This window comes from Mus pahari, chromosome X (genome assembly GCF_900095145.1).
Source record: "Mus pahari chromosome X, PAHARI_EIJ_v1.1, whole genome shotgun sequence".
Lineage (NCBI taxonomy): Eukaryota > Metazoa > Chordata > Mammalia > Rodentia > Muridae > Mus > Mus pahari.
The window spans coordinates 120,936,823-120,949,304 of NC_034613.1; the positions used below are offsets into that span (position 1 = coordinate 120,936,823).

The following is a 12,482-nucleotide window of genomic DNA, read 5'->3' on the forward strand; positions in this document are numbered from 1 at the left end:
GAGAGAGAGAGAGAGAGAGAGAGAGAGAGAGAGAGAGAGAGAGAGAGAGAGAGCGCAAACATATAAACATACAACAATTAATGAAAAAAAAGGCCACATATTTTAAGGAGAGCAGCAAGGGGTGGATGAGCAGATTTAGAGAAAAGGGAAGGGAAAAGCATTGTAATTAAAAGTACAACCTTGGTGCTGGAGAGATGGTTCAGAGGTTAAGAGCACTGACTGCTCTTCCAGAGGTTCCAGCAACCACATGGTGGCTCACAACCATCTGTAATGGGACCAGACGCAATCTTCTGGTATGCCTGAGGACAGCTATAGTGTACTCATTTTTAAATTAAAAAAAAAAATAAAAGTACAACCTTAAACCAGGCAAACCATGCCTTTAGTCCCAGCACTTGGGGGAGGAAAAAAAGCATAAATATAGTAAACAAACAAACAAAAAGTTATTAATGGGAATGTAAAATGGTAATGGGAATGTCAAATGGTAGGTAGCCCTTGTGGAAATCTTTGAAATCTAAACATGCAACTACTATATAACCTGGCAATGGTATTGTTAGGCATGGAAAGGTATGCCCACACATGGAAAGCATCAGAGGTCAAATATACATCTATGGCATGCTATACTACTCACTAGTGAAAAGAAACAGATTATTGATTAAGGATATAAATCTCATGCCTCTCCAAGAATTAGGCTAGTAGTAGGAAACAATCTAAAATGGTTACAGCCTGTGTCCCCATTTACTTAGCATTCTTGAATTGACAAAGAGACCTGAGAAACACATCAGTGAGAGCTAAGAGGTGGCTGTAAGTATAAAAGGGTAACACAAGTTTACCCCTAGTGGGACAGAACTGCTCTATGACTTGCCTACAGTGATCCCAGAGAGCAACACATGCTACCAGTGTGCAGAACTAAACACACGCAAAGTGCATGCTTAAAGTGCTGAAACAGTGGGGCTGGAAGATGCCTTAGCAGTGAGGCGAGCCTGCTGCTCTTGAAGAGGAGGGGTTAGTTCCTTGTACCTGTGTTGGGCAGCTCACAATGCCTATGACTCCTGCTCCAAGGCATCGAGGCCCTCTTCTGACTTGGGAAAGCGTCTGCACACATGTGGCATGCACACATGCATATATATCAAGAGTAAAAATAAAATTTTTAAAAGAGAAGAAAAAATGGTGGAATGTGAATATGGACACCCTGTATTTATTTCAACATCTTAGTTGTCCTGTTATATACTAATTCTTTTTCATAATAACATTGGTTGAAATCAGATTTGGGGTATTATTCCTTATAACTGTATGACAGTCTACAACAATACCAGAATCCATAATCAAAAAAGGAAAATGCATAAAATATATGCTATCAGCCAGCAACAGAAATGGAAAAACAAAGCTTATTAATTTTCCTAAGGAAAGTTGAGGAGGGGAGGAGAACAAGAAACGCCACAAAGAACCAACAGCAGTCCAAGGTGTAGTGGTGCAACCTTTAATCCCAGCACTCGGGAGGCAGAGGCAGGTGGACCTCCCAGGCAGCCAAAGCTGTTACACAGAGAAACCAAACAACAGCCCATAATAAAATATGACTTTCTCTTCCGCCCCTATTGAGGCTTAACTTTGAGGGGATTTTGTTCATCCCAACTTGAATCTTACAATTTTAATAAACTGTATGTCCATGTGTCTCACTAAAACCTCGCCATCCATCCTCTCAGTCTACAATTTCATAGAATAAGTCATGTCCTCTTAACCATCACATCCTGAAGAACAGGAGAGTGGAAGAATTATAAATAGAATGAGTGAGATTTCTGCATATGTTTTGTTGTTGTTGTTGTTGTTGTTGTTGTTTGGTTGGTTTTTTTGGTTTTTTTCGAGACAGAGTTTCTCTGTGTAGCCCTGGCTATCCTAGAACTCACTCTGGAGACCAGGCTGGCTTCAAACTCAGAAATCCACTTGCCTCTGCCTCCCAAGTGCTGGGATTAAAGGCATGTGACACCACTGCCCAGCTCTGCATATGTTTTTAAAATATATTTTTTATTATTGTTGTTTAAGACAGGGTATATGTTGTCCTGGCTATTCTGGAACTTTCTACATAGACTGGACTGGCTTTGCAGCACAAATCTGCCTGCTTCTGCCTCCCAAAAAGTGCTGGGCTTAAAAGCATATACCACCATAACCAGCTAAATATTTTTATTTTATGTACATTGGTATTTTAGCTACATGTTTCTCTGTGGATCACAGGCATGTCTGGTGCTCACAGAGACCAGAAGAGGGTGCTGAATCCCTTGAGACTGGGAGCTACAGAGGGAAGTAAGCCACCATGTAGGTGCTAAGAATTGAACCTTGTTCCTCTGAAGAGCAACCTTTGCTCTTAACCACTAAGCCATAGCTCCAGGCCCTCTGTATACACTTTTAAAGTTACTAGCTAATTAGAGTTTTAAGGCAGTATGTTCACACCCTTACAAGGTTCTAAAGGTCATGAGTATCTTCACCTCTGTGGTATCCATCCGTCCCTTTCATTTGTGGAAATTAACCTAACATTTGTAAAATTCCTTCTGAATTTATGCACTTGAACAGTCAGGATGAATTTAAGAATTAATCATCTTGTTTTGGCTTTTGTTTTGTTTTTGAAACAATGGTTCTCCCTGTAGGCTTTGGCTCTCCTGGAACTCACTGTGTTAAAGCAGGCTAGGATATCTGACTCAAACTCAGAGACTTGCCTGACTCTGCTCATCGATCTCCACCTCAGCCTCTGCTTCCTCTGTCTGGGCCCCGCCTCCACCTCCACCTCCACCTCCTGCCACCTTGGCCTTGGCCTTAGCCTTGGCCTACACCTACATCTAAGCCTCCCAAGTGCTAGGATTAAAGCCCTGGACCACTACCCTAGCTAAGAACTAATTAATACTCTTGATTAAAGCTAGTCTATGCAAACTGAGATGATTTTCTAAACTGATATAACAAGATTCAGCCCCAGCCTTAATGTAAAGTGCACTAAAATACATATATATTCATAAAAAAATCTGTTTTTTAAAAATGGAAGCCAAAAGGTTTATGGATCATCCTGCCAACCATAAAGTCACTTAATTTATATATGTGAAAACTAAGAAAAGTGCCCTGTTCACGGTGTATATAGCTAGTATAGCTGAGAGGCTGGAGTTGGAGCTAGAGCATCTCTAGAGTCTGGATTCAGGTCTCTTGCCACCTACATGGGCAAGATTTTGTTCTTCCTCTACCCATCACATCTCTATCCAATACAGTAAAAAAACTCTTTATATTTGATTGATGCCAATGTCCTTTATCCCAATTTGCACATATATTGACAATATAATACTGGTTGCTCCATGAAAATGGCAGAGACCATAAATTTGAACAGGAGTCTACCATCTTTCGCACTTTTGCAGACTCCACTAAAAAGATGAGCTATGTTTGCAATTTAAGGGAGGAGGCCTTACATTTCAAATTTTGCTTGACCTGCTCAGTAGCAGCACTGTAACTGATCTCCACTTGGTGGTTTATACATTAAGAATATTTGGAAGCCTTGCTTACTGCAAGTACAAAAAGAAAAAAAAAAAAACTAAAGTTACAAGTAAGTGCAGGAAATGGCTTTCTTGGGTTAACTATCTGTAAAAACGTGTCACTAAGCATGAATTTACAGGTTCAAGAGACAAAATATGAGAAGGAACCTCGGTTATGCTTGAATCCAACTGCATGACAGCTGGGTATATAAGAGGAAACTGAGTGGTTGATTAAAACCATGAACCAGTAAAGCAAACTGCTGACTTCTTCAACAAGGTTCATTTCCCCTTATTCCCATCCCTACCGTCGTTTCTACTGAGTGAGAATTGACTTTTTTTTTTAAGATGAAAAGTACGAATGAGCAAATTAATTTCGAGAGGATGGAAAAAAATGTCTTCGAAGGAGATGCTAGAGTAAAAGGAGAAATGACGTCTGATTTCAAATATGTAACCAGCTAGGCAATGAATCACATTCTCCTAGGTTTTTCTGTCTATAGACATCAGCCACAGACCTTTTCGGTACTCGAATGAGAGGAAGAGGAAGTGAATAAACCTAATATTAACTATACAGCACCTACTGATCACGGAGATAAAGACGGGAAGAACACAGGGTACAAGCTGCAGCTATGATCCAGCTGTTTGCTAACATACGTAAAGGTATGGATATGGATGCTGAGAGAGTATCTATCGAAAGCGAAGGCACCCTCCCCAAATTCGAGAAAGCAGCTGTTTCTAGAACCAAAGACACCACCGCCGCCGCCGTCACTGCCACCACCACCCGCGGGCGCCCGGACCCTGTTACAGAGTGACAAGGGAGGGGACAAAATGGAGCTGAGGTCTAGGGGCGACCTAAAGGTCGTTTGGAGGTCTAGCAGGCAGTTGGTGGGCTCAAGTCAACTGAGTCGTGGCAAAGCACGGTACCCCCAGGAGGAAGAGTTCTCATGGCTCTCGGAGTACAGCGGGGTACAGGGAAGAGCCAGGTGGGGTTGTGGAGGATCCCAGAGAGCATCAAAGGAGGAGATAGTGAAGGTGGTTCTCTCCATGAGCCAGTGGCCGCGGCCGGAAAGCCGAGCGCCCCCCCCCCAACCCCGACCTCCAGCCGGCTCAGGTGAGGATCGCGGAGCCCGGCAAGAATCGGGGACTCTCCGGGGCAAGGGCGCAGCAGCAGCATCCTCCCCAGCCTAGGATCACTCACCGAAGGTGCTTCCTCGCTTGCCACGAGTCTGCCACTGGGTCCCGGCCTTAAGAGGAAGGAAGCTCCCGGAGAGGAGCTCGCGTGCCCGCTAGCTCTGGAGCTGCCTGGCAAGGAGGGGCGAGCCGCGGAGACCAGTGGAAAAAAAAAAAAAATAGAGAGAGGGAGAGAGCCGCAGCGGCGCGCACGCAACCCGGACAGCCAGCGGAGGCGGAGCCCGGCGCGAGCCCGGAAAAGACGAGCCCGGAGGGGCGGGCGGAGCGGGGGAGCACGGTGGTGTGGCTGAGCCCGCCGAATCGCAGGCGGCCGCCGGCTCGGCCCACCCACACGCCCGCCTCCGCTCGCTAAGGACGTCACCGCCAAAGAGGCGGAGCCTGATCGGGCTTGCAGCTGCTGCAAAGGAGGAGGGCTGCCTCTGAAGGGTCGCAGGACGCTAAAGCCTCCCTTGAGCCCACAGCCACCATGTCGCTCCCGCAGTGCTGGGCAAAATAGCCCACGAGGGCTTGGCGCCCAGCAGCCTAGAGCCACAGAATTGGCCCACGCCCTAGCGGGCTACCCGGGACTCCACCCAGGATGAAAGTTCCCCCGGGGTCATCTTCCAGCTGCCCTTAGTTAGATACCTATCTTTGGACTGCCTCGTGCTTCCTATAGGAGAGAGATCTTAACCTCCTCAGCTGGCTTCTAGCTCCTGAAAGCCAAAGCCTTCTATCTTTTTATCTGTTGCCTTGAGCTGTATTAAGATTCCCTGTTCACTCAGGCTCATGAAATGTTTCCTGAAGGCAGGGTTTTGCGCGTCACTCAGTTTAAGCAAAAGAGCCCACAACTGATAAGAAAACGTCAGTGCAGTACTGTGGGATTCTATTGCTTCTGATACTTCTTGACAAAGGCCATTTTAATCCCCCAAGAATTGAGAAATTGTTGTTCTTAATAAATTCCAAAGGCTATCTCAGGACTTCAAAACAAAACGGTAATTGTGAATAATAAGCCACAACAAACTACCAAGAATAAGTTGCCAAAAGAAATGTAAACTATTCTTCCAGTTCTGTGATACATAAGCGTGGACTGGCTGCTCTTTTCTGCCTATTATGGCTGTTTTACTAGCTACTTTTCATTTCCCTTATAGAATGACTTGTGTGTGATGCACAGGCATACATTTGCTTGCCTCACATTGCTGGCTTCAGTCGTGCTTTAGGCTTTGTGTGTCATAGTCATCTGGGATGTTTGTTCCAAGGAGAATACCTGCAGAAATAATCCTCAGATGTTTTGATGTGGATTTTAATTTGGTGAATTTTTTTTTTTAATTTTGGATTTTTAAGAAGTACTCCAAATGACACTATTAGTGTGCCTGGTTGAGAGCAGAGACGTCCAGCTTGTTTGAATGTTGTTCTACAGCTGTAGGGCTCATTTCATTTCCAATAGAGCCACCAACTTGGGTATAAGGCACTCATGTGCTTTTCCTTTCACAAGATTGACCTAGAAAGTTCAGGACTTCAAACAACAAACTTAATTGTCATCTTTATTTTTATGAGACCTTGTTGTAATGCCAGAAACAGGTAATTATTAGTTGGCTATATAGTCCACTAGGTACCTACAGTGTACAGAGACCTGTCATTTATCCCAGAGTTAATACCAAAAAAAAAAAAAAATGAAGGAACAAACCATCTATTCCTCCAACAAACTTAGAGTTTCGTTATAGAATTAAAACAAAAGTACCACACAGACCCAGTGTTCCATATAAATCAACCTGTTAGCCCAAGCAGAAAAAGAACTTGTAATATAAATACCTTTTCTAGTTTCCTTCATCATCAGTCACGTAGCCCAGACATTTTTAATTAACTCTTCTGAACTCAGTAGTCCTCAGCTTACAGAAGTCCCTCAAAATTTACAAGACATAAATAAAGGAGAAACGCTATCAGGTTTGTGTGTGTGTGTGTGTGTGTGTGTGTGTGTGTGTGTGTGTGTATATCACACACATATATATCAGACCAAAAAGTTACTTGTATTTTCAAAAATCTTTATCACTTAAACTATTAATTAGTGCCCACAATGTCTTGGTCAGCTTTATCACCTACCAGATCTTTTACATCACATTTTACCACATCCAGGATAAAGAAGAAAGAAAGATTACTCCAACAAGAGGTTAAAAAAAAAAGCCAGGCATGGTGGCACAGTCCTGTAATCCTGGTACTTGGGAGGCAAAAGCAGGTGTAGCTCCATGGGTTCGAGGCCAGCCTGCTCTAAAGAGTAAGTTCCAGGACAGCCAAGGCTACACAGAGAAATGCTGTCTTGAAAAATCAAAGAGAGAAGGGGGAGGGGAGACACTGTGTCAAAGAAGAGCAAAACTAAGAGCAGGGAGCAGTGGCACAGCTCTGTGATCCCAGCTCTGTACACTAAGGCAGATCTAAGTTTGAGGCCAGCCTGAGCTACAAAAGGAAAGCTTATCTCAAGATCACACTATATATATTGACAATGAAAGGAAGGAAGGAAAGACTGGAGGGAGGGAGGGAGGGAGGGAGGGAGAGACAAAAGGGAAGCAAGAGAAGCCATCTAAGACCTATGACCCCAGAGCAAACATTTCTCCCTCCTCAGACAGCTGTCCGAGGTTTGAGAGCGGTTACAACTTTTTTATGCCTTTTGAGGATGGAAGATTACTGTCTTTGAAAGATGAGGAGACAGATGCAAATGAAACAATGTGTCCAGTCACAAACCTAACTAGTAATAGAGCTTGGAATTCCTACCACTCCCAGGGGCTTGCTGTGAACATCCCACCAAAATCAAGTTAGAGACAAAGGAAGAGGTAGGAAAATACAAGATGCAAAATACAACACAAAAAGGCGTACGCATGACAAAAAAAATTAGAATAGGTACTAAGAAGAATGACTGAGGACAGTAGGACAGAGAGACAAATAAGTGCATATACTATTTTATACATATACAAATATGTATAAAATGTCCTAATGAAACCTACTTCTAAGTATGCTAATGTTAAAAATTCATTTCAAAGCCCTTTTCAAAAAAGTATAGAAAAATCAAGCTTCTAGATGCTAAATGGAATTGAACAAGGCTGCTCTGTTAGCAGATTTTTGAATGGTTATTTAGTGCCTGCTAGCTTTGCTCTCGTGTAATAAGAAGCTGAAACAGATAGCCAGCCTGCTCTTGGCATTAGTTATTTATGGAAGGACAGAAAACAACTGTTCTTCACTGACTATGTACCAAGTCTGTATTTTAAACTTACTTCTTGAGTTAGAGTTACTAGAATAATAACTTGCTCCTGAAGCCCAAATATAAGCAGCAGGACTTTGTGATAATATTTGAATATACAAATTATGTTAGAGCTTGCCATTAACAAACTTTATTTTTACAGACCTGATAACCAGGCAAAATATTTTTCTTTAGTGGTGTGTGTGAAGCAGCTAGTGAAACCAGAAACCTCAGGAGGTGATCTCACTGTGAACGAAATAATAAGCTAAACGTTTGACTTTTCAAAAGTGCTCAAAATCAGGGCGGAAGGCACAGTCCAGTAACTTGCTGGGTTTGGTCTCCTCCATCAAATGAAAACCACAAAAATGGTCAAAGGTAAACTGATTAAAGTATTATTTTGAACATTGTTTTATCTTTTCTCATAGTCATTTATTTTTATCCTAATATATTTCATTGGTCTTCAGACCAATGAACAAACCTAAGCAAATGGAAAGCCATCTAATGCTTTAAAATAGGAAGTTTAATGATGTTGATTTGTACAGTGACTTGGGTATTCCCAAGACACTAGGTTTTTAAAAATATAATATTGTAATTAATTTCTGGAGCATTTCAAACACATGGAGAGTTTGATCATATTCACCCCAACACACACATACACACACACACACACACACACACACACACACACACACACACACTTCCCCATAACCCTTCCTGGATCTACCTGTCCACTCCCTGTCCCCTCTCCCAACTTCATATCTTGTTTTTATGTACTAATGTGGTGGGACCAGTCCCTGGGACTTGCTCGGTTTACTAAAGGCCACATCTTTAAAAATAACCAGCTCTCCTTACTCCAGAGTCTAGCAATTGTCAGTACCTTACCCCACCAACCCCAAGGCCACATGGACTAGCTAGAACTCAAAGGGCACCCAGAGCTGCAGGCACTAGAGTTTTAGTGGAACTTTATTTCAGTTTCTCTTTCAAGACTCCTTCAATGTCCTTTTTAAAGCTAATTCCGAAGCTCCCTAAATAAATATTGGCAGTGTTCCTTGACAAAAAAAAATGCTTTAGCAACTTTCCAAAGAAGGAAAAAAATATATTGTTCATAAAGCCAGGAGGAAGTGGGAGAGGGAGGGAGGGAGAGAAAGAAGAGATGGAGATGAAGAGGGGAAGAGGGGGAAAGGGGGAGAGGGGAGGGGGAGGGGAGAGGAAGAAAGGGAGGGAGAGAGAGAGTGAGAGATGCTAGAAGTCATCAAATCTGTAAGAAAGTTATCTTTGTGCTTCTAGTCTGATCATATTAGATAAAAAGATTACCAATCTTTTTTTTTTTAAAGATTTATTGCCAGGCAGTGGTGGCGCATGCCTTTAATCCCAGCACTTGAGAGCAGAGGCAGGCGGATTTCTGAGTTCGAGGCCAGTCTGGTCTACAGAGAAACCCTGTCTCAAAAAACAAACAAACAAAAAAGTATTTATATGAGTACATTGTAGATATCTTCAGACATACCAGAAGACAGGATCGGATTCCATTACAGATGGTTGTGAATCACCGTGTGGTTGCTGGGAATTGAACTCAGGAGGACAGTCAGTACTCTTTAACTGTTGAGCCATCCCTCTGGCCCAATATCACCAACCTTGTAACTCACTCAAATCCTCTATCCTTTCCCTCTAACACACAAGATCCCATAAGTCATATTCTTAAATGGCTAGTGAAATAATACCTTTTTAAGTGTGTTTTCCTCAGAAATCACCCACTATTATAACTGGTAGGTCAATGACAGAGGCAACGAAGTAGGAGGGAAAACCACCTAGGATGTGGACTTGGGCCAATCACCCTACAGCAAGTCATGCAACCTGTTTCTCAGTCTCAACCTCTTCCCCTGTGAAGTGGAGGTAATAATATACCTCACTTACAAGGCCCATCAGAAGGAAAATGAAATGAAAATGTACTCATAAAACATCTACTTGCAGCATTTGTGTACAAATGGCAGCTATGGGTTACTGGTGTGATTTTAATATGAAATGTACCACCCGGAGTCAAGTGTCCAACTATGTCCCTTGCTGGTGCCCTTATTTAGGGAAGCAGAAGGAACTTTAGGCCATAGGCTCTAGCTAGAGGAAGTAGTAGCTCACAGAGGGGCTGGCCACTGGTCATCTGGGCTCCTTGAGCTTTTCCTTTCTCTGGTTTCTGGCTGCTATGAGGTGCTACCACATGCTCCCACCACCTCTCCGCATAGAATCAACCAAAGCCTAGGACTATTAATGGAAACCATGAACACAAACAATTCCTTCCTCTCAACTTGTTTATCAGGTACTTCTTCACAATGAGGAAAAGTCTGAGACCATTATCAGGTGCCTAATTTACACAGGAGAATTTTAAAAGAAACAAATGAAAGATGTTACACCAAGAACAGCCATTCTTCAGGTTCCCAATTACCAGCTGGCCTTTTCTTAAATCTGAAGTCTAAAATCCTTGAGCTACTTTCTTCACAAAACTTTGTCTGACCATAAAGCCCCCTGTACCTGACAATTTCCAAATATTCCCTTAGTTTATGGATTATATAAAATAAAGTAAGTCTAAATTGTCACTCTGCAATCCTTCAAACTAAAATACTACGATTAAAAAACCTCTCTTCTTCACTTTAGCCCTATAAGACACATGGCATAATGAAAGTGTCTTTTATTCAAATAGAAAACATTTAGTGATATGTTTAAATCATAAACACTGACATTTACCAAATGTTTGCTATGTGCCAGCCGTGGAAGCAAACACATTAGTTTCTGTAACACTATACAGGTCTATAAGGTAGATAGTGTTCTACTGATTAGTTTGTTTTATGGCCTGTTGTTGTTGTTGTTGTAAACTTGACACAAGATAGGGTCATCTGAGAAGAGGGAACCTTAACTGAGAAAACGCCTCCATGAGAGGCTTGTAGGTAAATCTGTGGAGCTTTATTTATTTATTTATTTATTTATTTATTTATTTATTTACATGTGTGGATGTATAAGTCAGGAGACAGCCTTCCATCATGTGGGCCGCCTATACCCACATAGTTATCTCTTCATCCCCATTCTCATGATTAATGATTGGTGTTGTGATCATAAAAAGATAAAGGAATATAAGAATAGGTTCTGTGGGGATGGTGTGGTGAAGTATGAGGGAAGGAGGTGCCTCAGCGAGCCCATGCTGAGACATCCCTTCCCCCTGAGGGGCCAGCCACACAATGACTGGTATAGTATAGAACGGAGTTTATTCAGGGCATTGGGAGGGGAGTTAAGAGGGCAGTAGAGGCCAAGAAAGGCAGAGAGAGGGAGAGAGTAGAGAAGTAGAGGCCAGCCATGGCCATGTGGAGAGAGGGGAATAAGAGAATGGGGAGAGAAGGTGAGCAAGGGTGGAAAGAGGCAAGAGAAAGGCAAGAGAGTAAGAGAGAGGAGGGGGCAAACAGCCCCTTTTATAGTGGGCCAGGCCTATCTGGTTGTTGCCAGGTAACTGTGGGAGGAGCATACCTGGCTGTTGCCAGGGAACTGTGGGGTGGAGCTTAGACAGAATCTTAACAATTGGTTTGGGAGGGTCCAGCTCACTAGGGATGGTGCCACCTATGTACAGATGGTTCTGGATAGGATAAGAAAACAGGCTGACCAAGCCATGGGGAACAAGCCAGAACATAATATTCCTCCATGGCCTCTGCTTCAGTGCCCGTCTCCAGGTGGACTTCTTGGTTTCCCTCGCTGATGTGAGCTGAAAGAAACCCTTGCATCCCCTAAGCTGCCTCCGGTGTTTCTTCATAGTTGCAGAAAGCAAACTAGGACACATCTATTTCTAAAAGTTAAAAAAAAAGGTGCAAAAATCTTGAATACTCATCACTTTAAGAAAACATGAATGTGAATGAAGAAATATGTTTTAAAAGATCATTATCACATAAACCCACCTAAAAGAGAAGCAAGACCTCTTTTCTTTTTTTGTTTTTTTTGTTGTTGTTGTTGTTGTTGTTTCTTTTTAAAGATTTATTTATTATATGTAAGTACACTGTAGCTGTCTTCAGACACTCTAGAAGAGGGAGTCAGATCTCATTAGGGATGGTTGTGAGCCACCATGTGGTTGCTGGGATTTGAACTCAGGACCTTCGGAAGAGCAATGAGGTGCTCTTACCTGCTGAGCCATCTCACCAGCCCCCGCAAGACCTCTTTTCAAAGAGCCTACTTCTAAGAACTGAGCCTAGGTCATCTGTAGGAGCTGAAGCAATCTTAATGGCTAAGATGTCTTTCCAGCCCCTCACATCCTACTTCTATTTTAGACCTTTTTCATAAGAAGACATTTAAAACAAGAATTTTGAAGGTGAATCTATATATTTTTTTAATTTTTTTTTATTTTATTATATGTAAGTACACTGTAGCTGTCTTCAGACACTCCAGAAGAGGGTGTCAGATCTTGTTACGGATGGTTATGAGCCACCATGTGGTTGTTGGGATTTGAACTCTGGACCTTCGGAAGAGCAGTCGGGTGCTCTTACCCACTGAGCCATCTCACCAGCCCGAATCTATATATTTTAAGAGCATCCTTTTTAATCCAGGCCCTCTAGGCAGGTAGCTTC

General features: G+C 42.6%; 1 protein-coding gene across 3 annotated transcripts in view; it reads right to left on the reverse strand.

Annotated features, from left to right (window-relative positions):
• Acsl4 (acyl-CoA synthetase long chain family member 4) overlaps positions 1-4,924 on the reverse strand; it is a 71,772-nt gene extending 66,848 nt beyond the window's left edge. For all 3 annotated transcript variants that reach the window (XM_021187745.2, XM_021187746.2, XM_021187747.2), the window contains exon 1: positions 4,696-4,924. The gene's annotated coding sequence lies outside the window, so the exon portion shown is untranslated. The remainder of the gene's footprint in view (positions 1-4,695) is intronic.
• Positions 4,925-12,482: the final 7,558 nt, after the last annotated feature.